Source organism: Rhincodon typus, chromosome 30 (genome assembly GCF_021869965.1).
Source record: "Rhincodon typus isolate 14 chromosome 30, sRhiTyp1.1, whole genome shotgun sequence".
Taxonomy (NCBI): domain Eukaryota; kingdom Metazoa; phylum Chordata; class Chondrichthyes; order Orectolobiformes; family Rhincodontidae; genus Rhincodon; species Rhincodon typus.
The window spans coordinates 28724140-28750039 of record NC_063361.1 but is presented as its reverse complement, the minus strand read 5'-3'; the positions used below and the strand labels follow the sequence as shown (position 1 = coordinate 28750039).

Sequence of the window (25900 nt, the reverse complement as noted above, 5' to 3'; positions counted from 1 at the left end):
TCACCCCTAGATTTGGAGTCAGTGCACAAGCTGGAACCATCTGCACAAAAACTGAAAGAACTGTAAATCAGAAATAAAGACAAAACTTGCTGGAAAATCTCAGCAGGTCTGGCAACATCTGTGGAGAGAAATCAGAGTTAACATTTCAGGTCGAGTGACCCTTCCACAGAGTACATTTGCACTCTGTCGACCCCAACAAACCTCTTCACAATTTTAAAGCCCTCTACTGAATGACCCTTAACTTTCTCTACTCCAGAATCACTTCTTGACGCACAGTTAATTAGAGCCCACTTTAGAGTCTTAACGTATTTGTGTTAAATAGACAGACAACCCGGCACTTTTCCCTGCAACCGCAGGAAGTGCTACACCTGCCCCTACACCTCCCCCCTCACTCCCATCCCAGACCCCAACAAGACCTTCCACATCAAGCAGATGTTCACCTGCACATCTGCTAATGTGGTATACTGTATCTGCTGTTCCTGATGTGGCCTCCTCGACATCGGGGAAACCAAGCGGAGGCTTGGAGACTACTTTGTGGAACACTACGCTCGGTTCACGACAAACGACAGCACCTCCCAGTCGTGAACCATTTCAACTCCCCCTCCCACTCCTTAGACGACATGTCCATCCTGGGCCTCCTCCAGTGCCACAACCTTTAAAGGTTGCAGGAACAGCATCTCATATTTCACTGGGAACCCTGCAGCCCAATGGTATCAATGTGGACTTCACAAGCTTCAAAATCTCTCCTCCCCTGACCGCATCCCAAAACTAGCCCAGATCGTCCCCGCCTCCCTAACCTGTCCTCCCACCTATTCCCTCCTCGCACCTCAAGTCCAACCCTCACCTCCTACCTACCAGCCTCATCCCGCCCCCTTCACCTGTCCGTCCTCCCTGGACTGACCTATCCCCTCCCTAACTGCCCACCTACACTCACGTTTACTGGCTCCATCCCCGCCTCTTTGAACTGTCTGTCCCCTCTCCACCTATCTGCTCCTTTATCCATCTTCCATCCGCCTCCCCCTCTCTCTTTATTTCAGAATCCCCTTCCCCTCCCCCATTTCTGAAGAAGGGTCCCGACCCGAAACGTCAGCCTTCCTCTCATCTGATGCTGCTTGACCTGCTGTGTTCCTCCAGCTCTACACCTTGTTATCTCATTAAATTATATAAGGCATCTTTTAACGCAAGTTAGAACATTAAAGATGATAAAGTTAAACTGAAACTTTATGCAGATTTTACATTTATTCAAATAATGATGACTGTTTAGAATAATCTGCATTGAAAGAAGATCTTTAACATACAGCTGGATGTTATCTAGATGTTGCACTGACAGTAAGGGATTTTATACATTGACAGTTATGTTCTTGGAATGGATGTTGTGCGGAGAGGGTTTGGTTTGGATGGCATGGTGCCCTAGGAGATTTTTCAATACTGAAAGCGATGTTAAGGTGGGAGAGTTGTGGTTCAGAGGGGCGCCTGTTATACAAGGAGAGTTATGGTACTTGAAGGGGTGTTATACTAGGAGAATTACAATACTATACTAGCGACACTATGAGGCCTGTTCAAAGGAATCCCTAAGGAAATTCCCACTGACAGGTGTTTAAAAGCATCTCTGGTGAAATGGTGAACTTTTCAACAGCTCTTAGAGCTGATCATCCCCAGTGGCTGTTTAAGGGTTAATTTCCCCCACAACCATTGGAGAGAGATGCTTATGTGATTGCCACAAACACTACAATCAAAATATATTCTGCAGTCCATTACTTAAGTTGTGGTGGTTACTGCGAATGTTCACCAGAATTTAAACTGCTTTGGAATTAATAATTGTCCAACGATGAATTACATGGGAATGTTATTGTGCAGAAATTTCAACATTTGGAAATTACAAATATATTTGACCTGACTACATTGAGCTCAGCACAGAAACAGGATGAATAGTCTGTATTTGTGGTCTTTTTATGTCCCACTACACCTCCTCCCACTTATAGCATTTCACCCCGTTACCACATGCTCTATTCCTTTCTCCTCACTTATCTAGCTTTGCCTTAAATATCTAAATCGCCCATTTGCAAAGACTTCAGGGACATTAATGTAGCTTAAGTTGAGACATTTGTTTAATGGGACAGGGGATGCTTTAGAGAACAAATTCTTCTGTTCAATAGATGTACTTTTAAAATATATCATCAATATGTCAACCACAAATTCAGCGGAGTGTGAAGGCATCTCTGACAGGGCAATAAGTGAAAAACCTCAAGGAGATGAGTTCTGCATGACTGAAAAGCAGATTTATGGTCATTATTGTTATCATTCCTGACAGAAAAATAAAACCCGTTATCATAGCTTCAGGTTTAAAAGTGTTTGGTTTTGTTTTATCTCTACTGGCCTTCTCTCCTGTGACTTTAAAGGTTTCCATCCAATAAAAAAAACTAACACTAAATCTTTTGTAATTGTGGTTCAAGTTGCCGTATTTAATTCTTGTGCCTTAAATTTCAATCCCCAATGGATAAGTGGGGTTTATGTATGGCTGTACAATTAGTCTCACTCCCAGCTCTTTCTCCAAAAATGTAGTTTTATTTTCACCATGTTTTTATCCAATTAACTTTTGAAAGTTATAAATTAAAATGCGCCTCCTTCTGCATTCCACATCACAACAACTCACTGCATAAAAAAAGTCACCTCAAATCATTTCTCATACTTTTAGCCAATCACCTTAAATCTATGTCCTCTGGCTACTGACAATTCTAGTATGGAAATAGCTTTCTCTATTTATTCTATTGAAAGTCCCTCATAATTTGCAATATCTCTATTATATCTCCCCATAGTCATCTTTTCTTTAAAGAAGATAACTTGTTCACTGACTGTGCAAATTCTTGTATGTTGAATGGAAAATGATTGTTCCCTGTCCCCACTACATTCTGAAATATGGGTGAGGGTTTCCACTGGTACCAAATATCTACAAATCAATCACCACCAATCCAGCTTGACACAGGGTAGAGAAATGTACTTCCAATGAAAGAAGAGTTAATGTCCTGAAACTGTCACTAGGGACGGAAAATGTCGGATCGCAGTATTCCTGCCACAGGCTGGTGACAGCGTCATTAGAGGCAAGGGGCAGTATTTTCCCTCCAGGCATTTCTAATACAAGTGCAGCTTTTTGTTGACATGGAAACTGGTCTGCCACCTAATTAAGGACAGCAAGCAGGATGCTGGAGGATCAGTCAGTGAAAGAAGGTAAGTAACAGAGGAGGTACCTTAAGAGATCCTCTCCAACTTTTTAGCGGCTAAACCTTTGCCACTGGGAAGACAAATGCCTGCTGACATTTTGGCTGACGATGGAGGAGCTCTAGAACAATTTTGAATTACTGGCACTCCTCCTCCACTTCAATCTGTCACTAGGAGTGCCCCTACAGCTACTCAAACATGTGCCCACAAATCAACTTCCTGTCATTGGCTTTACATAGCTCTTAATGAGCCGTGATGGGTACTGCCTGTGAGCAGACATGCCTCCACTGATCACCAATGCACCCATTCTCTCCTTAATAGAAAATGCACAGAAGTAGGTTGAGCTGGGGAACTGGCATGCTGGCGAGTAAGGCTATTTCTAGCACTCAACCACTTCCAAGCCTGAACCCAAGCTGCTTGTGAAAGGATTCCATGGAACTGTCAAACATTTGCTGCTCAATGCACCACAACCCATCACTCACTGGTCAACACTCAATCAGGATATCTGTCCCAGAAACAGAAGCATTATGTCTTCTAAAGAATGAATCTTTAAATAGTTGCTCCTGTTTAATTCATGTAGAGGACAAAACGGCCAGGATAGAGTGCATGATGTTGCATCATGCCGAGGGTTTATAGGAGCAGCAAGCTCTATGCGTCACATTACCTTTTCTGCTTCATCTTCTCACTCATGCATGTGAGACATGCTGTGAAAGTTCTAAGCTAGAGTTTAGGTTTCTCCATTTAGAGGGACATTAATGAGGGCCAGACCAAAAGTAAATGAAACCTCTTGGTGTCACTAGGAGGAAAAATGTAATCATTAACCTAGGTTCCCAAACTGAACATAATCAAGATTGTAATTCTACTGAGTGAATGATGTTCTTATATTAAAGCTCTTTTAGAGTTGTTTGTTATCCAATACAGGATGAGAATGGAAATACTTCATCAAGCTTTATCACCATGTTTGATGCAGCAACTGTCTGGGATGGAGAATGTGGTCCATTCAATAAGTTTGTAAATTTTTTTGCCAATTTCTAGCCCGCCTTTAATATTGAGTGACCCAGTCAAGACTGTAATCCAGCTCTCTGTGTATTCTGAAGAGCTGCTCTATTTGAGGGGAGCTCTTTCTCAGTTTTTGGCTCTGCGTCCAGTGCTCCTGAACTTTGGCCACTCTGCTGCCCTGAATTCAGCTGTTTAAAGGTACTGGGTATGGCAGGATATTCACAAAGCCAGACACATTGCAGTTTCCCACGTTACTCTAACTATAGGCCAAATCATATCATCCCCACACAGGCAGGGTTGGAGGAAGGACTGAGGAGTAATAATTGAAAATAATATACTGGGTGCTTGCAATCGTGTTGAGGTAGTTGGGGAGTCGTCAACCAGCTGGAGAACCAGCAAGACACCCACATCGACTCTTTCAGCATCAAATCTAATGCCCATTAGTCAGTGGTGAAGTCACCAATGGGCCTTCACTTGGAATTAATACCCCAGGGGTAAAAGCAGAGGGAGAGAGAGAGAGAGAGAGGCTGGCTAAATGTCCCGGACTATGAAGGATCAAGTTGTGAGTTAATCAATTTCTTGGAGGGCTTGGGGTTTCTGGGATTGGGGGTTGTGGGGAAAGGGGGCAGTGGATCCAGAAGCAAGGGAAGGCACCTCTGACCATTCCTTAATCAGGCACTGATTTTGGTCAGAAAATCATTGAAAGACAATATAAATAAGGGGTATAATTCTAAAGGGGACATAGGAGCAGATGTGGACCTGGGCGTATATGTTTGCAGATCATTGAAGGAGACAGAACGGGGGGAGAAAACAATAAACAAAGCAACAGTATCCTTGACTTTATTAACAGGGACATAGAGTACAAGAGCAAGGAGATGATGTTGAATTTGTATAAGACACTTGTTAGCCCTCAGTCGGAGCATTGTGTGCGGTTCTGGCTGCCACTTCACAGGAAAGATGTGAATGCATTGAAGAGAGTGCAGTTACAAAATTGCTCCAGGAATGAGAAACTTCAGCGATGAGGATAGATTGAAGAGGTTGAGACTGTTCTCTGTGGAAAGGAGAAGAGGAGATTTGCTAGAGGTTTTCAAAATCATGAGCAGGTGGGGAGAAACTGGTTCTGCTTGTAAAAGGGACAAAAGGGACAAAAATGAGAGGGCATGGATTTAAAGTGATCTGTGAAAGAAGCAAGAGTGATTTGAAAAAAAAAGACACCATTTCACATAGTTTATGGGGGTTGGTTAGTTCAGTTGGCTGGGTGACTTGTTTCCAATGCAAGGCTGCATGGTTGGTTAGCACTGACATCTTACAGTACCAGGGACTTGTGTTCGATTCCATCCTCAGGCGATTATATGTATGGAGTTTGCACATTTTCCCTGTGTATGTGTGGGATTCCTCTGGGTGCTCCGATTTCCTCCCACAGTCCAAAGATGTGCAGGTTAGGGTGGATTGGCCATGCTAAATTGCCCCATAGTGTCCAGGGATAGGTAAGATTCCATGGATTAAGCATAGAAAATGCAGAGTTACAGAGATATGGTAAGAGGGTGGGTCTGGAAGGGATACTCCTTGGAGGGTCAGTGTAAATTTGATGGGCCAAATGGCCTGCTTCCACAATGTAGGGATTCTATGAATGATGCCAACAGGATCGGCTCAATTCTTGGACCGACTGAGGTTATCATGAAGGCCGTGTCTTCCCAACCTTGCCCCTTGACTGAAGTGTAGTGACCTGCAGGTTAAACTCACCACAAGTTGTCTCCCTCTAATGAGAGAGTAACCCAATGATCCTTCTGAAACTCCAATGCTCACCAGTCAGTTTGTGGATGGCAATGTCTGGAAATGTGGTGGAGGCAGGTTCAATTGGAGCATCGAAGAGGAAATTGGATGATTATTTGGACAGAAAGAATATGAAAGGGCATGGCAAAACAGGAGGAGGCTGGCATGAGGTGATGATCCTCATTTGAAGAACCAGGCAGGCTGATGGGCTGAATGGTCTTCTTGTGCATCGTAACAATTCTCTGTTCAAGGCAGCACCAACATCCCCCCACCACCACACCCCCAAGTCCAAGTGACAAGCTGCCCACGTAGGTGGATCGGTTGGGCATATTGCTCGGTGACAGATCCTCTTGCAGATAGGTTAATCCCAACGATGGTGGACTGAAGCTTTTAAGTGGTCATTAATTGTCCGATGTTGACCTTATGTCCTGAGCTTAATTCTGTTGGGTGTAGGAAGGTGCTGGGTCTCAGGCACAAGACCACACCATCTCATTACACTGTTTTGTCACCTCCGAGCCCACCAACTCCTGGACCACAAGCTTCGCTCCCAGTGGTCATGCCAGAGGTGGGCACAAGACAACAGCGCTTACCCACTTGGCGGAATGGGATTGTCAACGAGATCCATTAAAGCACCAAATTGGGGAAAAGTTACTGAGGCTTCCGGGATCTTCCTAATGTCAAACTGATGAGTTCTGAATCCATATATTACATATAGAACTCTATGTTCTTGGAGGTGGCAGGCTAGAGATTGATGAGACATTGCTTTTGACATCTTTCTGTCCATCATGAAGTCATTGGGGCTGACAAGCTTTGGGATGGCATGGTATGGTGGCTCAGTGTTTAGTACTGCTGCCTCACAGTGCCAGGGACCGAGGTTCAATTCCAGCCTTGGGTGACTGTCTGTGTGGGTTTCTTCCAGGTGCTCCAGTTTCCTTCCTCAGTCCAAAGCTGTGCAGGTTAGGTGGATTGACCATGCTAAATTGTCCATAGTGCCCATGGATGTGTAGATTAGGTTATGGGGATAGGTTGAGGAAATGGGTCTGGGTGGGATGTTCGTTGGAGGGTTGGTGCAGACTCAATGGGCCAAATGGCCTCTTTTTGCACTGTAGCGATTCTATGACTCTAAACTCACAGCCATGACCTTTAGTCACCTCATGGAGAGGCTCTCCCTGAAGACCAGACAGCTGTGCCCATTCTTTTTTTCAAAATTTCCTGAAGGGATCAGAGGGCAGCTCCATTCTGAGGTGCCATCTCAGTCTCCTGCCTGCCCACCTCTCCCTGTAGGGCTGCTGATCAATGATTGAGTTAGTATTGGGCCTGACCTAGTTCCTTAACTGGATGATATGGGCAACCTCTTGACACCTGGTGACCGACCTTTAGCAGGCAGGCCGGGAAATTTCAAAGTTCATGAGATTCCATGCAGTATCACTTGTCACTATTTCTCAGATTGAAAAATACACAGGAAATGTTTAGAGCCTTTATCCTGGTAAAGGATGAAACTTAGCAAAAAATAAAGTCTTCATCACAAATATACCCCTTGAGTGCATTAATAATGGAAATTCGACTGGCATTGGGACTGTGTATCCATCTACTTATCAACTCTTCAGTATAGGCTCCAGTGGTACCTATCGATTGACTGTAGTCACTTAAAGTGTAGCTTAAAAAACTGTTGATACTGTCAGGTCATGCAGTCCACTTACACTTCACGTTTACCGGAATTTAATGCTGATCTCATCTTCTTCAATCAAAGCAGGAAAGCAGATGGTAACATAACTGGTTTAAGCAGAAATAACACAGTGTGGAGCTGGAGGAACACAGCAGGCCAGGCAGCATCAGAGGAGCAAGAAAGTTGATATTTCGGGTTGGGACCCTTCTTCAGAAAAATTTTTTCTGAAGAAGTGTCCTGACCTGAAACGTCGACTTTCCTGCTCCTCTGATGCTGCCTGGCCTGCTGTGTCCTCCAGCTCCACACTGTGTTATCTCAGACTCTAGCATCTGCAGTTCTTACTATCTCTGGTTTAAGCAGAAACTTTTGTTTCTCTTCTTCTGGGGCTGTACCCAGTATTTGTTTAAGATGATCCCTCATTTAAATCACAAAAGACGGCAGAGCTGTGCTAAGCTCATGTGACAAGGCTCATGCATGTCAACTTCCTCAGTAATACACCACATTGTAAGAGAACTGAACTGTCTTTGGAGGTTTTACTTTTAAGGCAACTTGCTGACTTGTCCTTAGTTGCGTAAAGACTTTTTTAAAATCTATATTCGAAAGGAAAAGTCTGTCTAAAGAAAGACACAGGACAATGTCGGAGGCAGAGTTATCCTTATATAGAAGGAGTTTTAAAGCTTACCTTGAGCTGAGAGATGAACAGTGCTTTGTTCAGCAACTCGTTGATTCACAGTCTGCTTTGACTTCTATGCATTGACTCTGAACAATTCCACAGGAAGTGGTTAGATACTGTTTCTGTGATGGAATAGAAATAGATGAACTGCCTGACCAGTTTTATGAAGCAGCTCTGACACTTCACAGAATCTCAGAAGTATTAGGGCGTTGAATGAGGTCGTTCGGTCCATCATAGCTGCACCAGCTCTCCAAATGAGCCTCATAACTTAGCGCTCTTCTCCTGCCCTTCCTCATGCCTTTGTACAAAAAAGATAGTAAGGACTGCCGATGCTGGAGTTTGAGATAACGCAGTGTGGAGCTGGAGGAACACAGCAGGCCAGGCAGCATCAGAGGAGCAGGAAAGCTGACATTTCGGGTCGGGACCCATCTTTAGAAATGGGGGTGGGTGGGAAGGGAGCTCTGAAATAAATAGAGAGGGCGAGTCAGTCGTAGCAGGTAGATAGCGGAACGGATAGGTGGGAGAGAAGACATACAGGTCAAGGAGGCGGGGATAAAGCTCGTAAAGGTGAGTGTAGGTACGTAGTGGGGATGGGGATTGGTCAGTGAGGTGGGAGGAGCCTTCCGGAAGGACCGTTCTCTCCACGACTCCTGCGTCCGCTCCACACTCCTCACTAGGCCCACCACCCCTGGCACTTTTCCCTGCAACCGCAGGAAGTGCTACACCCGCCCTTACACCTCCCCCCTCACCTCCATCCCAGGCCCCAAAAAAACCTTCCACATCAAACAGATGTTCACCTGCACATCTGCTAATGTCGTCTATTGTATCCGCTGTTCCCGATGTGGCCTCCTCTACATCGGTCAGACTAAGCGGAGGCTTGGAGATCGCTTTGTGGAACACCTACGCTCGGTTCGTGACAAACGACTGCACCTCCCAGTCGCGAACCACTTCAACTCCTCCTCCCACTCCCTGGATGACATGTCCATCCTGGGCCTCCTCCAGTGCCACAATGATGCCACTCGGAAACTGGAGGATCACCACCTCATATTCCGCCTTGGAAACCTACAACCCAATGGTCTCAATGTGGACTTTACTAGCTTCAAAATCTCCCCACCCCCAACCTCATCCCAAGACCAGCACCCCCTCTCATCCCCGCCTCATTGACCTGTCTGTCTTCTCTCCCACCTATCCACTCCTCCCACCTCACTGACCAATCCCCATCCCCACTACATACCTACACTCACCTTTACTAGCTTCGTCCCCGCCTCCTTGACCTGTCCGTCTTCTGTCCCACTTATCTGCTCCATTATCTACCTGCTATCACTGTGCACCCCCCCGCCTTTTCTCTATTTATTTCAGAGCCCCCTTCCCCTCCCCCATTTCTGAAGAAGGGTCCCGACCCAAATCGTCAGCTTTCCTGCTCCTCTGATGCTGCCTGGCCTGCCGTGTTCCTCCAGCTCCACACTGTGTTATCTCATACCTTTGTATGTTGTTTCTAATCAATAATCATCCAGCGGCCTCTTGAATGCCTCAGCTGAACCTCAACACTCCCAGACAAACCGCTCGCTGCAAGAAAAGGATTTCACACATCACGTTTGCTACTATTTCCGATCACTTTACATCTATACCTTGCCATTCACAATCGTTTACAAGTGGGCAGAGCTTCCCCCCTATCTACTCTATTCAGCCTGCTCATGATTATGAAAACTCCTATCATGTCTCCTCTCAGCCTTTTTGTCTCCAAGGAGTACAGGACCAGTCTTGCTAGTCTGTCTTCATTGCTGAAGTTTCTCATCCCTGGAAGCATTCTAGTGATTCTCTTCTGCACTGTTTCCGAAGTGTTCACATTCTTCCTATAATGTGGCGCCCAAATTTCTACAGAGCTGTGTGCCTTGTACAAGTTCAGCATCACTACTTTGCTCTCATCACCTGTGCTCCTATTAATAAAGTTGTATGTTTTATTAACTGCTCTCTCTACCTGTACTGCCACCTTCAATAATCTGTATACATATATACCAGTTCTCTCTACACCTGCATCCCCCTTAGAATTATACCCCCTATTTTGTATTATCTTTCAATGTTCGTCCTACTAGAGTGCATCATGTCATACTTATCTGCATTGAACATCCTCAGCCACTTGTCCATCCACTCCATCTTAATTTCTTAATTTCAAGTGAAGGCTTGTGTGTGTGGCTGTGCCAATGCCTGATTGGTGTTAGACTCTCACTAGATCTCCAGCCAGCTAACAAGACCCTGAGTTCGGAAGAAAACTCTTATTTCTCTCCACAGATGCTGCCAGACCTGCTGAGGTTTTCCTGCAATTTCTGCTTTCGTTTCTGATTTATAGCATCTGCAGTTCTTCTTGTTTTTATTTATTGTTTAACTCACTGCAACATTTCTTTCAGGCATGCCTACCTTGAATAAGTCCTGTTCCTGTCTCCGACAGGATTTCCGTTCCAGTTTTTCTCTTGTCCACTGTCATTAATTTCACTGTCGCTCCTGGTGTTTGATAAGGTATTTACTAAAACTCATTTCCACAGCCATATCACATTCCTCAGTGACAGTTCTGAAGAAGGGTCACTTAGCCTGAAACATTAACTCTGATTTCTCTCCACAGACGCTGCCAGACCTGCTGAGCTTTTCCGGCAACTTCTGTTTTTGTAACAATATCCCGGCCACCTGAAAAAAATCCCGCTCCATAGGGCGGCACGGTGGCTCGGTGGTTAGCACTGCTGCCTCACAGCGCCAGGGACCCGGGTTTGATTCCACCCTCGGGCAACTGTCTGTGTGGAGTTTGCACATTCTCCCCAGGTCTGTGCGGGTTTCCTCCGGGTGCTCCAGTTTACTCCCACAGTCCAAAGATGTGCAGGCTAGGTGGATTGGCCATGCTAAATTGCCCATAGTGTCCAGGGATGTGTAGATTAAGTGGTTATAGGGGGATGGGTCTGGGTGGGGCTCTCTGAGGGTCAGTGTGGACTTGTTGAGCCGAAGGCCTTGCTTCCACACTGTTGGGATTCTATGTCTATGTTGAATCATGGATATTAAAATAAGTGGGCTTAGTGATCAAGTGGAAATCAACATACATGAAAATAAAGTAAAAATTCAGGCCTTTTCTGTCTCTTTTTACATGTCCCATTGAACATGTGCAACTTTAACTTTCCCCTTTAAGATATACACCTGTAACATGCCTTCTTCTATTTGCTTCAATAAAGAAGGTATTTGTGGGATTGGAGTTGTGATTGAAAACCTACACTGATCCCACCTCCAGCAACAAACGCCTACAAAAAGAGCTAACCCACTATGTTCACTGATCAAATAAAAAGCTGGTTTCAAAAATGGCCTTTGCAGGTCTCTGATTGCCTGTGCATTAGGCCTGGAGAGCTTCCAGCCTCCCACTAGTTATAACAAAACATTCAGATGTGTTTCCCACTGCTTTTCAAATTATTTCTTCCAAAATGAGATTTTTATAAAGCAAACCAAACCTGCCATTTCTGAAGAAGGGTCTAGGCCCGAAGCGTCAGCCTTCCTGCTCCTCTGATGCTGCTGGGCCTGCTGTGTTCATCCAGCTCTACACCTTGTTATCTCTGCCACTGATTAATCACTTTACTGTCCCATGAGGTGAGGCAGCTAAATTAACTGCGGCAGCTGAGCTCATTCCTTGTTTAACACGCCCTATTTTGTGAGACGTTTGTTCAATTTTACCCGGTTAGTTCAGTTGATAAAGCATACAGACAATGGTCAGAGATAGTAAGAACTGCTGATGCTGGAGTCTGAGTTAACACAGTGTGGAGCTGGAGGAACACAGCAGGCCAGGCAGCATCAGAGGAGCAGGAATGCTGATGTTTTGGGTCGGGACAACGGTCAGTCATGGTGCTGTTAAAGGGTGCTTACCTCTTAGCTATAAAGTCCAGATTCAGGACCATCTGCCCTGGCGATGCACTATAACATTCCCTCTATCCTTTACCATAAGTTTTACTTACACAATAAGAGCAGCAAGTGTTGTGGGTCAAAGTTCTTATCTGTCCTGCAGCTGATGTTCTCATCAGGCCAGGTACAGTAAGAAGATTAAATCTCATTTTCATCTGCTTCTACCATGACAATTTAAACATTTTTAGCCTTCTTTTCGAGTAACCACACATAACTCGACAACTATCTCTAATCTATACGCTTCCCCAAATTTAGTCTCCAGAAGATCGCCAACTTTTATTGCTCTCCCATTGGCAGCGGTGCTTTTTTTAAAATTTGTTATGGGAATTTAGTGTCTCTGGCTGAGCCAGCATTTATTACCCATCCCTAATTGCCTTGAGGGCAGTTAAGAATAAACCACATTGTTGTAGATCTGGAGTCACATGTAGATCAGGCCTAGTGAGAATGGCAAATTTCCTCGCCAAAAGGACTTTAGTGAACCTGACATAGTAGGAACTGCAGATGCTGGAGAATCTGAGATAACAAGGTGTACAGCTGGATGAACACAGCAGGCCAAGCAGCATCAGAGGAGCAGGAAAGCTGATTTTTTTTTTCTGAAGAAGGGTCTAGGCCCGAAACGTCAGCCTTCCTGCTCCTCTGATGCTGCTTGGCCTGCTGTATGCATCCAGCTCTACACCTTGTTGTCTTCAGTGAACCTGTTGGGTTTTTATGACAATTGACAATGGTTAGCCATTAGGCTAGTTTTTTTTATTCTAGATTTTTTTATTGAATTCAAAGTTCACCATGTGCCATGTTGGGATTTGAACCATGTCCCCAGAACATTAATCTGGGATTCTGGATTACCAGTCTTTATCTTTCTAAAGCTCCAAAACTTGCCTTGTAAATCTCTCCATCTTTCTTTCTCTTTCTTTACAATGCTCCTTTTAAATCAATCTCTTTATCAAAGTTTCTGATCCCTTACACAAATACCAGCTTCTGTGGCTGGGTGTCAAATTTTATTTGATTTCACTCCAGTTTAGAAGAATAAAGGTGAATCTTGTTGAAACACATGAAGTCCCAAGGAGACTGAGTAAAGTCGATACTGGGAGGATGTTTGCTATTGCCAGGGAGACTAGACTGAAGGGTCACAGGTGAAGAATGAACGTCCCCGTTTCAGATGGTGATGACGAGAATATTTTGTTTCTCAGAAGGTTTTTAGGCTATGGAAGTTTATTTCCTGGAAGGCAGTGGAAGTTGAGTCAACAAGTTTATACGAGGTAGAATTGGATACATTTTTGATCGACAAAATAGTCAAAGCCAGACAGGAAAGTGAGGTTGAGACCACAACCAGGTCAACACTGATCTTATTGAATGACTGAGCAGGGTCAAAGCTCTGAATGGCTTACTAAGTTTTACATCTTACTAAGTCCTAAGTCCTACAAATGCTTTAGAATATTTTAAGACATCGAAGTTGCAATGTAAATACATTAGTCGTTGTTGTGTGCCTCAAGCTTTTCCCAAAATTGCTGCTGATTCACCATTAACAGAAAGAACACAAGGCTGTTTATATCACGTGATCAGCAGGCTGGAGAGTGAGACTGTCGATTCTGAAGTTCAGTCAATCAGGACACACCAACACTTACATGTTGACTCAGTGTGAACTTACAACACAACAATTTATATTTTCTGGATCCTTTGAATTAATAACGGATCTCATGGCGTGTCGCAGGTCTGTAGTAAGACAAGACTTGACAACCAGCTGGTAAGACTTGTGATTAAAATCTTGCTCAGAGAAGTGCGAGGTGAACAGCAGGGGTCAAAGGTAATAATTGAGCTTGTAAAAATAATGAAGTGGTATTGCACAAGGATCAGTACTGGAACAATGTTGCATGACACTAGCATAAATAATCTGAACTCAGAAATCGTCAGGACAATTTCAAACTTTGCTGATGACACCCAGTTGGGGATTTATACAGGACAGTGAGAAAATACAGAAAGACATGAATAAACTTGCAGAATTGATGTGCAGTTGACAAATGATTTCAGTACAGGGGTGACTGTGGTTTGGAACAGTTGATAGGAAGACAACTGAACAGCCATAAGACCATAAGACTAGATGGAGGAGCAGAAGTAAGCCAATTGGTCCATTGAGTTTGCACTGCCTTTCAATGAGATCATGGACGATCTGATTACCCTCTACTCCACTTTTTTTGCCTTTTCCCTAAAATCCTTGATTCCCTAACTGATTAAAAATCCCAGTCTTGAGCATACTCAATGACCCAGCCTCAACAGTTCTCTGTGGTAAAGAATTTGACAGATTCATAGCATTGTGAGTGAAGATATTCCTCTTCTTTGCTGTTCTAACTGGGTGACCCCTTTACTCTGAGAAGATGTCCTCTGGTCTTAGATTTTCCCACCACTCCACCCTAACATTTTACCTGTCTTTTTGCCCAAGCACTTTATATCCCTCTGTAGAGCAAAGGGTTAATACTCAAATTGTTAGTAAGTTGCATCAGTGGTAATTTAAGAGACATTACATGACAGAAAGAGTTTTTCTGAAGATGGGTCTAGACCCGAAACGTCAGCTTTCCTGCTCTTCTGACACTGCCTGGCCTGCTGTGTTCATCCAGCTCTACACCTTGTTATCTCTGGTGTGAGATGCTGCTGTGTAACTTTGTCCTAAGTCTAAGAGTATGCCTACTTCATAGAATAAGAAAGTAAGTTTATGAAGACCTGAGAGCACAATGGCTCAGTGGTCAGCACTGCTGCCTCACAGCACCAGGGACCTGGGTGCAATTCCACCTTCGGGCAACTATCTGTCTGGGGTTTGCATGTTCTTCCTGTGTCTGCATGGGTTTCCATTGGTTGCTGCAGATTCCTCCCACAGTCCAAAGGTGTGCAAGTTAGATGAATTGGCTGTTTTAAATTACCCCCATTGTGTTCAGGGATGTGCAGGCTAGGTGGATTAGCTATAGAAAATGTAGGGTTAGGGGGATAGGGTAAGGGGATGGATTTGGGTCGGATGCTCTTCGGAGGAGTCATGTGGACATGTTGGGATGAATGGCCTGTTTCCACACTGTAGGAATTCTATAAAACAATCTCTCTTAAGTTGCACCTTGCACCCAACCCCTTCCAAGATCCACCACCATGTTAAAAGAGCAACGTATTCCTCAGAAAAATAGGTGTCCAAATAAGTAAAGAAACAAAGGGACCTGAGGGTACAGATGAACAAATCACGCAAATTAAGAGGCTAATACGTTCATTAAAAAGACCCAACAGAACTGTGGTCTTCATGACAAGTGGCATTAAATGTCAAATCAGGACTATTATAAACTTCCAAAGACCTTTTGTTGACGTACGCCTGTGCAGTATTTCAAATGTACTCGATTGGTTGTGAATCACTTTGAAATGTCCTAAATTGAACCAGCATTATATAAATGCCTTTTTCTATGGCATACAGTGGGTCCCCGATTTATAAACATTCGACTTATGACCAGTCGTACTTATGAACACAAGCTCATACAGGGGTGCAATTTTAAAGAGCTGACATACGACTATTTTGTGTATTTACAAACCACTCCTTTGTAAAGTTCTATGTTGTTTTCCGACTGGCTTTTGATTCCAGAACGAAACCTGTTAGCAACCTGGGGACTGTCTGTATCCATTATTTACACCACCTAATCATAGGCACAACCATCATAACCGCAGCGAAACGTGCCACAAATGCTAACGGTTGAAATGAATGCAGCGCATAGTTGTCGTTTTGTATTTATCCTCATAGCATTTTGAAGCAATCTCTAGTACGCAAGGGGTTAATGTACAATTTTAATTTGCTAAAGTTTGGCATGTGCGGAGTGTGTGCAATTCAGAAGTTGTTGCTGAAAGTAGAAGTCAAACTTTAATTGAGGCAGAAATGATTTGGACAGTGACAGATGGCAGCCTGCACTCTTCAAGCTGAGGAAAACAGCTGTCTGTAGATCTGAGTGGAACTAATCCGGTCTCTGTTTCTTTCCTCTCTTTAACATTTTATTGCCATTGTTAAAACCTGCTCCATCTCTGGCCTCAGTGTTTGATCAAAGTGCCTTTTGGTAAAGTTTTGTAAACTGGCTATGCTTTTGAAATGTGTTCGGTGAATCACATCAACAACTTTCACATCATTCCTTCATGTACCCTACACTCTTCCATCTCACGTCAACCCTCCCCAGCCCTCACTGACCTTGTCCATCTATCCATCAGCTATAACACCAGAGTACACATACTGACAGTCTCTGGACACCACTGTTGCCTGGAAGCTCTTTATCAATGGATACATCCATCCAGACTTGGAAATATATTGCCGTTCCCTCACTGTCACTGGGTCAACATCCTGGAATTCCCTCCCTGTCAGCATTATGGGTCAACCTACAGCACGTGGACTGCATTAGTTCAAGAAGGCAGTTCACCACCACCTTCTCAAAGGTGACTAGGGATGGGAAATAAATGCTCCCCAGTCAGCAACACCCATGTTCTATGAGTGAATAAAAAAAGAAAGAGGAATGAGAAGTGTGAAAGACAAACGTGAAGCATATGTCATAAAAAGTGAATCTGGCTGGTTCTGTAATGGATTATCCCTCAGTTCTAATAGATAAACAACAAAGAACAGTACAGCACAGGAACAAACCCTTTGGCCCACCAAGCATCCTCTGACGAAAGATGCCTTTATTAACTAAAAACATTTTACCTCCACACGTGGGTCTGGATTCCTCTATTCCATGCTTAATGATGTCCCTGTCAAGATGCCTCCTAAATGTTGCTATTGTATTTGCTTCTATCACCTCCTCTGGCAGCCCATTCCAGGCACTTACCATCCTCTGTGTGAAACACTTGCCCCTGACATCTCCTTTAAACTGTCCCCCTTTTACCTTAAACCTATGTTCTCTAGTAATTGACATTTCTACCTGAGGGAGAAGGCTCCGACTATCCATTTGATCGATGCCTCTCACAAATTTGTAAAGTTCTATCAGGTTGCCCTTCATCCTCTGATGTTCAAATGAAAATAAATCAAGTCTGTCCAATCTCTTCTCATTGCTAATACCCTCCAGAATAGGCAACATCCTGGTAAATCTTTTCCGTACCCTCTCCAAAGCCTCCATATCCTTCTGGTAGTGTGGCAACTGGAACTGTACGCAGCATTTCAAATATGCAACATGACTTGCCAATTTTTATACCCTACATCCCTACCAATGATGGCAAATGTGCCAAATGCCTTTTTGACCAATTTATCCACTTGTGTTGCCATTTTCAGGGAAATTTGGATCTGTGCGCCTAGGTCCCTCTGTATATTGATGTTGCTAAAAGTTCTGCTGTTATTGTATATTTCCCTCCTGTATTAGACCTTCCAAAATGCATCACCTCGCCATTATTCAAATTAAACTCCATCTGCCATTTCTCCTCCCAAGTCTCCAACCTATTGATATTCTGTTCTGAGGAAGGGTCACCGGACCCAAAACATTAACTCTGTCTTTTCATACACAGATGCTGCCAGACCTGCTGAGCTTTTCCAGCAACTTTGTTTTTGTTCCTGATTTACAGCATCCACAGTTCTTTCAGTTTCTATCGATATCTCGTTGTATCCTTGAGCAATCCTCCTTACTATCTGCAGCTCCCCAGTCTTTGTGTCATTCCCAAACTTACCAATCAGGCCACCTACATTCTCCTCCAAATCATTTATATATATATATTACAAATGACAGGGGTCCTAGCACCGATCCCTGTGGAACACTACTGGTCACATCTCCAGTTGGAAAAACACCCTTCCACCGCCACTCTCTGGCTTCTATGACCAAGCCAGTTCTGTATCCATCTTACCAGCTTGCCACAGATCCCATGTGAATTTACCTTTTGTATCAGGCTGCCATGAGAGACCTTTTCAAAGGCTTTACTAAATTCCATGTTGACAACATTCACTGCCCAATCCTCCTCAATCATCTTTCTCACTTCCACAAAAAACCCAATCAAGTCCATACCGCCTATTGCTAATAAATCCATATGCGAGTAAATCTTGTCCTTAAGAATCTTCAACAATTTCCCTACCATCAACAAAAAGCTCATTGGCCTGTAATTTCACAGATTATCCCTGCTTTCTTTATACTCTTTGAGGGCTCTATCTGTCTTGAGTTTCCTAAACCTTACGTATGCCTCCTTTCACAATTTCTCTTGTCATGCATGGTTCCCAAATCTGCCACCTTCATCCTTCTTTTTCCCAAGAATATGTTGGTGCTGAACTCTAATCAATCGGCCTTTTAAAAATTTCTACATGCTAGATGTGGATTTACCCTCAAACAGCTACCCCTAATCTACATTCCCCAGTTCCTGCTTACTACTGTCTTACCTAACCTTACCCCAATTTAGTACTTTCACCCGAGGACTACTCTTATCCTACCCATAAGTATTTAAAACTTACTGAGTTATGGTCACTGTTCCTGAAATGCTCTCCCATTGAAAGATTGATCACCTTGTCAGGATTGTTCCTCAATACTGAGGTTAGCATGGCCCCTTCCCTAGTTGGACTATTTTCACTTTGCTTCAAGAAACTCTCCTGGATGCACCGAACAAACTCTCCCCATTCAAGCCCCTGACACTAGGGAGTCCCAGTCAATATTGGGCAAGTTAAAATCACCCTCCAGAACAACCCTATTTAAATTGACCTCTTACTATGCCTGAAGTCGAAATTATTTTGACATGTTTTCGTAATTTTGCTTTCTCTTTCCGCCATCTCTTCCCCTACGTTCAATGCATTATTCTCATCCACTCCTCCCAACAAGTTGAATGAGTAGACAAATGCATGACAGATGAAGTATAATGAAGTATAAATGTGAGGTTATGCACTTTGGTAGCAAGAACAGGAAGGTGGATTATTATCGGAATTACACTAGATTGGGAAAGGGGGAGGTGCAATGAGAGTTGGGTGTCCTTATACACTTGAAAGTTAACAAACAAGAGAAACAGACAGTGAAGAAGGTAAATGATATATTGGCCTTCATAGTGGGAGGATTTGAGTACAGGAGCAGGAATATCTGCTGCAATTGTACAGAGCCTTTTTGAGACTGCACCTGGAATATTGTGTGCAGTTTTTGTTTCTTTTTCTGAAGAAGGATGATCTGGCGAAGGAGGGAGTGCAACAAAGGTTTACCAGACTGATTCCTGACTGACTTATGAAGAGAAACTGGATTGGTTAAGACTGGAGTATATTCACTGGAATTCAGAGCAACGAGGAGGGTTCTCATAGAAACCTCTAAAATTCTAACAGGACAATGCAGGATAAATGCAGGAAGGATGTTTCCAATGACTGGGGAGTCCAGTACCATGGTTAAGGATATGGATTAGGTTATTTAGGACTGAGGTGAAGAGAAATTTCTTCACCCAGAGAGTGGTGAATCTGTGGAATTCACTGCCATTGAAAGCAATTGAGGTCAAAATAATGAATGTTTTCAAGAAGGAGTTAGAAATAGTCCTTAGGGCTAAAGGGATCAAAGGAGAGGAAATAGGAACAGGGAACTGAGTTGGACGATCAGCCATGATCATATTGAACTGCAGAGCAGGATCAAAGGGCTGAATAGCCTACTCTTGCTCCTATTTTCTATGTTTCTATGTAACTCCTTATCTCCTGGCCAAGCATGAACCACATTCTCCTACCCGTGTCCCTTACCTCCACATGAACTCACTAGCCTTTTTGATTACTTACTGATAAGTGCTGGTGAACTACAACACTGTTCCCATCTATGGCTCAGCAGTGATGATGGAGCCAACATCTGGCTTTCATGTGTCTAGAAATTGACCAGATATCTGCGTTTTCCTCCCCTCCACATTCTCACTATCCTCCGTTCAACAATTGAGGCAAAGTCCTATACGAAGCGTTGCTGGGTGAGTCATCAGAATCCACTACTCATTAAATCATCCTTCTAAGAACAGTTTTGGCTAAGCTGAAGCACAATTTCTACCTTTGAGAGCTCAGCTCAAGAGCCATAGAACTTGAGAGAGCAGATGGTGGCCGCTCAGTCCATCAGGTCAGTATTAGAACTTGGTGAAAGGTATCAAATTCACAACTGTACCCCACTTTCTTCCCCATAACCTTGCAAGTTAGTCCTCTTCAAGAACTAATCCAATGTATATTGAAGGTCCCAATGGCTTCTAATTAAGCCATTCTTTCAGGCAATGCATGTACCCCATGGGCTTATTAAAAGATGCAAAATCATTCAGAGCTGCAACTTCAATGTATTGCATACATATTCATTTGTGGTTTACTCAGTTTCTGTTGTGACCAGGCAAACAGCAGCAACAATTTGTTTCGTAGATACCTCATGGAGCCTGTAGCCACATCTCAAGGGCAACAGATGCTGAAGTCTTAAGACTCCAGCATTGACACGATCGTTTCTCTAATAAATGGAGATTTCTTTTTAATATATTCTTTAATCAAGAGCCAATATTATCCGAGAGGCTGAGAACCACTAATGATGTTCAGAACCGCTGAAGTGTGCAGCTAATCTCAAACACACAGTAGACCTGCCAGTTGCAAGGTTTTTCCCCATTATCTCCAGGTTGGTTTCTGTCATTCCTCAGGCTTCAGGTTGAATATTATTTTGTTACCGTTTTGTAGGCTTTCATGTCAGAAGTCACGTATTCCATCATTAGATTACATCAGCACTCGGAGTTTCACTGCAAATGGCAAAGGTTGTTATTACTTCAGTGTGCAGAATTGATTTGAAGTTTGAAATCAAATTAAGTATTTGGGCATCGTTATCAACAGAAGCCATTTGTTGGTTTGTTTTAACATATTGCTCTGAATATTCAGCTCCCCAGCCAGTGCTGATCCAAGAAAGGATAGAAATAATTTAGAACGTGTTTTTGATTCAGTTCCTCTTCCATTCTCCCTAATTGCATTGGATAAAGGGTTGTGGCAATAGAGCTCCTGATTCTGAAAGGAACAATCTCTGTGAAGCGGTGGAACCAACCCAAGACCCAGGCTTCCACCTTCCTGTCTCTTTGCTGTTTTCCCAAAGTTCCTCCTTCCCTCCTGAGGCAATTGTGTTAATTTAATATACATCCACATACATCCATGATTCATCTGACGCCTTACGCCGGTTTCAAAGCTTCCAGTTTACCAGCTCCAACCACCTCCTCTTAACCATGGATGTGCAATCCCTTTACACATCCATTCCCCACCAGGAGGGTCTTAGGGCTCTCCGCTTCTTCCTGGAGCAAAGACCTGAACCATCCCCACCACCACCCTCCTCCGCTTGGCCGAGCTTGTCCTCACCCTCAACAACTTCTCTTTCAACTTCTCTCATTTTCTTCAGGTAAGAGGGGTTGCCATGGGTACCCGCATGGGCCCTAGTTATGCCTGTCTCTTCGTGGGGTACGTGGAACATTCCTTGTTCCAGTCCTATTCTGGCCCCCACCCACAATTCTTTCTCCGATACATCGATGATATCATCGGTGCTGCTTCCCTCTCTCGTCTGGAATTGGAAAACTTCATCAATTTCGGCTCCGATTTCCACCCTGCCCTCACTTTCACCTGGTCTATCTCTGATTCCTCCCTTCCCGTCCTCGACATTTCTGTTTCCATTTCTGGGGATAGACAGGCCACTAATATCCATTACAAACCCACTGACTCCCACAGCTACCTGGACTATACATCTTCACACCCCACTTCCTGTAAAGACTCCATCCCATTCTCTCAGTTCCTCCATCTCCATCGCATATGTTCAGATGAGGCTAACTTTGACAAGGGAGCCTCCGAAATGTCCACCTTCTTCCTCAACTGAGGATTCCCCAGCTCCGTTGTCAACAGGGCCCTCAACCAGGTCCGACCCATCTCCCGCACTTCAGCCCTCACCCACTCTCTTCCCTCCTGCAACAGCGATCGGGTTCCCCTTATCCTTACCTACCACCCCACCAGCATCCACATCCAGAAGATCATCAGACGCCATTTCCGCCACCTCCAGCAAGATGCCACCACCAGACACATATTCCCCTCCCCTCCCTTGTCCACCTTCTGCAGGGACCGTTCCCTCCGGGACAGCCTGGTCCACATTTCCTTCACTCCCAACACCTCCCCACAGCCCTACGGCACCTTCCCCTGTAACCGGCAAAGGTGCAACACCTGCCCATTTACCTCCTCCCTCCCCGGTATCCAAGGGCCCAAATATACCTTCCAGGTGAAGCAACACTTTACCTGCACTTCCCAGAATCTAGTCTACTGCATTCGCTGCTCACAATGTGGTCTCCTCTACATTGAGGAAACGAAGGGTAGACTTGGTGACCGTTTCGCAGAACATCTACGTTCTGCTTGCAAAAAGACCCTGAACTACCTGTTGCCTGCCACTTCAATGTACCACCTTGCTCCCTGGGAAACATCTCTGTCTCTGGCTTGCTACAGTGTTCCAGTGAAGCCCAACGCAAGCTGGAGGAACAACACCTCATTTTCTGCTTGGGGACCCTACAGCACTCCGGACTCAATATTGAGTTCAATAATTTTAGGGCCTAAACTCTCCCATGTCCCAGCCCCCCACCCCACACACCAGGCCTTGTTACCACATACCCTGCCACTACACACCCCTGTTGTTAGTCACTAACAGTCCCCATTAACAACTATTCACCCTCCCAGCCTGATCGTTAGCAACTCCTTTGTCTGTCCAACTGTCTTTTCTCTCTCTTTGGGCTTTATCCTATCGTTTACTCCCTACCCCACCCACACCCCTATTTTCTGCATATAAACTGACGTTTTCCCAGCCACCATCAGTTCTGAGGAAAGGTCACCGGACCCAAAACATTAATTCTGTTTTCTCCTTCACAGATGCTGCCAGACCTGCTAAGCTTTTCCAGCAACTTTGTTTTTGTTCTTGTGTTAATTTAATGTCTGTTTTAATTTATTCTTTTATGGGAGGTGGGTCACACTGGAAAGACCAGAATCTATTACCCATCCTTAACTGGCCATGAGCTGAGGTGTTTATGAGGCATTGCAGAGGACAGTGAAGATCCAACACATTTCTCTGGGCATGGAGTCACATGTAGGTCCCAGCAGGTATGGCTGGCAGTTTTCCTTCCGTATGGGACCAGCCCTAAGAGACCAGACAGGATTACACAGCAATTGATAATGTAGTTATGGTTACCATTACAGCAACTTTCAACTCCAAATTTATTTTGTAGGATGTGGGCATTGCTGTCTGGCCAGCATTTATTGCCCATCCCTAGTTGCCCTTGAGGAGGTGGTGGTGAGCTGCCTTCTTGAACTGCTGCAGTCCTCCTGCTGTAGGTAGACCCACAATGCTGTTTGGGAGGAATTACAGAATTTTGATCCTGTGACAGTGAAGGAATGATGATATATTTCCAATTCAGGATGGCGAGTGGCTCGGAGGTGATCTTGCCAGGGGTATTCCCATGTATCTGCTGCCCTTGTCCTTCTAGATGGAAGTGGTCATGGGTTTGGAAGGTGGTGGAACATAACATCATATGAATATTCCTTAAATCAATGAAATGGGACTTGATCAATTTGTAGCAGTTGTGAGTTCTGCAAAAGACAACTGATGAAAATTTGGCAGCGAGAGCTAACATTAAATATGACTGAATGATTGCTTTAGTTACCTTAAAGACAAATCTATTCTTTAAGTGATCAAGGGATGTGGGCATCACTGGTTAGGCCAGCATTTATTGCCCGTTGCTAATTGCCTAGAGGGCACTTATGTGCTAACCACATTGCTGCAGGTCTGGAGGATGACACATTGTTCTTCCCTGTAGGGCTTTAGTGATGCCAGATGGGTTTTGGCAACTGACAGTAGTGACACGGTCACTGTTAGGCTAGCTTTCAATTCCAGATACTTTTTGCATTCAAATTTGACTGTCTGCTGTGAGGTGATTTGAACCACATCCTCAGAACATTAGCCTGACGTTCTGAATTACTCGTTAAATGACAATACCACTACATCACTGCCTCCCTATTATTAATGTAGAGGTGTTTTTAGATTTTCTTATTGAATGATCTGAGCATTCATAAAGCTTTGTCACAAGTGGTCTTATCAATATCCTCAGGCATTGACTATCACTGTTACCTTCTCTGTTAGACAAAGGAAGAAGCATTGACAATTTTTTTAATTGATATATTGTGAGCAAACACACTCATTAAAGGTCACTCTATCCTATTCAGTTTTTGGAGGGCCAATATTCTCAAGGAAAATGACTGAGGGATTATTTGAGCTGTTTATATGAATTGAGAGATTTGCTCCTGAGCCACGTTTATCATATTTTGAGCTAATTTTAAACAGTTTTTGTTTATTTGAGTCACTATAATGAGACTATCTCATCAGAAATTAAAATAAATTTCATGTTTGAATGGTCCTCAGGGACAGTGTAATTGTTGTTAAAGGATAGTGATGGTTCTGGAGCACTGCCTCAGGGGAGTTTGATTTTGACCTGCGTTAAATTATGCAAAACAATTTGGAATTTTGAGGTCCTGCAAGTTTGTTATGAATGCTATCACGGTGTAATTGCCAGTAAAACAAAATCCTCAGGCTATTTCAATAATTTTGAAAAGGTTTCATAAAAGCAAATAGTCCAATTTCTTACAAAGCCAAATTCAGGGACTTGCAACAGACCCAATTCTTTGCACCTCGCAAGTAGTTTACTCTGTTCATGCAGATATTGTTCAAGTTATTGAGGATAGCACTTGAACATTTAAATAGCACCAGGGAATCTCTCAAGGCATTGTCAATTTGAAAGTGAAGACAAAGCTAACAGCATCAGTGGCATTCTGGAGACATAAGTACCTTAGCAGCTACAGGCCTGAGTATGTGACTTTATCACAGAACAATCAAAGCTGCCTGTAGTTGCCTAGGTCTTAAGCTCTGAAATGTCACTCTCTAAACCACAATCCCTCTCGACATCTTTCTCCTATCTCGAGGCACTCCTTAAAAGCTATCTCCATGACATAGTTTCTGGTCTGGATGTCTCCTTATGTGGCTCAGTGTTAACTTGTGTTTGATAAAGCATTTGTGAGTTGACCTGTGACATTTTGTTATGCTTATGTCCCGTATCAGTGCAAGTTGGCTTTGGACCTAGAGTGAATGGTAAGCTCCATTTGTTAGATGTTTATTATCTGGACAATATCATCTTAAAGTATCAGCACTCAACAGATCTTTCAAATTGAGAAGGCAAGTGATGGACAAATGAACAGGTCAGCAGTAGGAATTGACAAAGAGATCAGTTAAAAAAAGCTATGCGTCACAAGAGTAAGCAGAAACTGAGTTAATTAAGGAGTTTGATATGGAAACATAGATGGAAGAGAATGTAAAGGAAGATACAGGAAGGTGGGTGAAAGCAGCAGACAGTATGATGAGATAGTAGGAACAGCCAATGCTGGAGAATCTGAGATAACAAAGTATGGAGCTGGATGAACACAGCAGGCCAGGCAGCATCAGAGGAGCAGGAAAGCTGATGTTTCGGGTCTGGACCCTTCTTCAGAAATGGGGGAGGGGAAGGGGATTCTGAAATAGAGAGAGAGGGGGAGGCGGATGGAAGATGGATAAAGGAGCAGATAGGTGGAAAGAAGACAGACAGGTCAAGGAGGTGGGGATGGAGCCAGTAAAGGTGAGTGTAGGTAGGGAGTTGGGATGGGGTTTGGTCAGTTGAGGGAA

The 25900-nt window shown here is 43.9% G+C and overlaps 1 protein-coding gene across 1 annotated transcript in view; it reads right to left on the bottom strand.

Moving 5' to 3' along the window:
- The window catches only part of LOC109930459 (gasdermin-A-like), a 56042-nt gene extending 47599 nt beyond the window's left edge, over positions 1 to 8443 (bottom strand). The window contains exon 1 of the mRNA XM_048614660.1: positions 8337 to 8443. The gene's annotated coding sequence lies outside the window, so the exon portion shown is untranslated. The remainder of the gene's footprint in view (positions 1 to 8336) is intronic.
- Positions 8444 to 25900: the final 17457 nt, after the last annotated feature.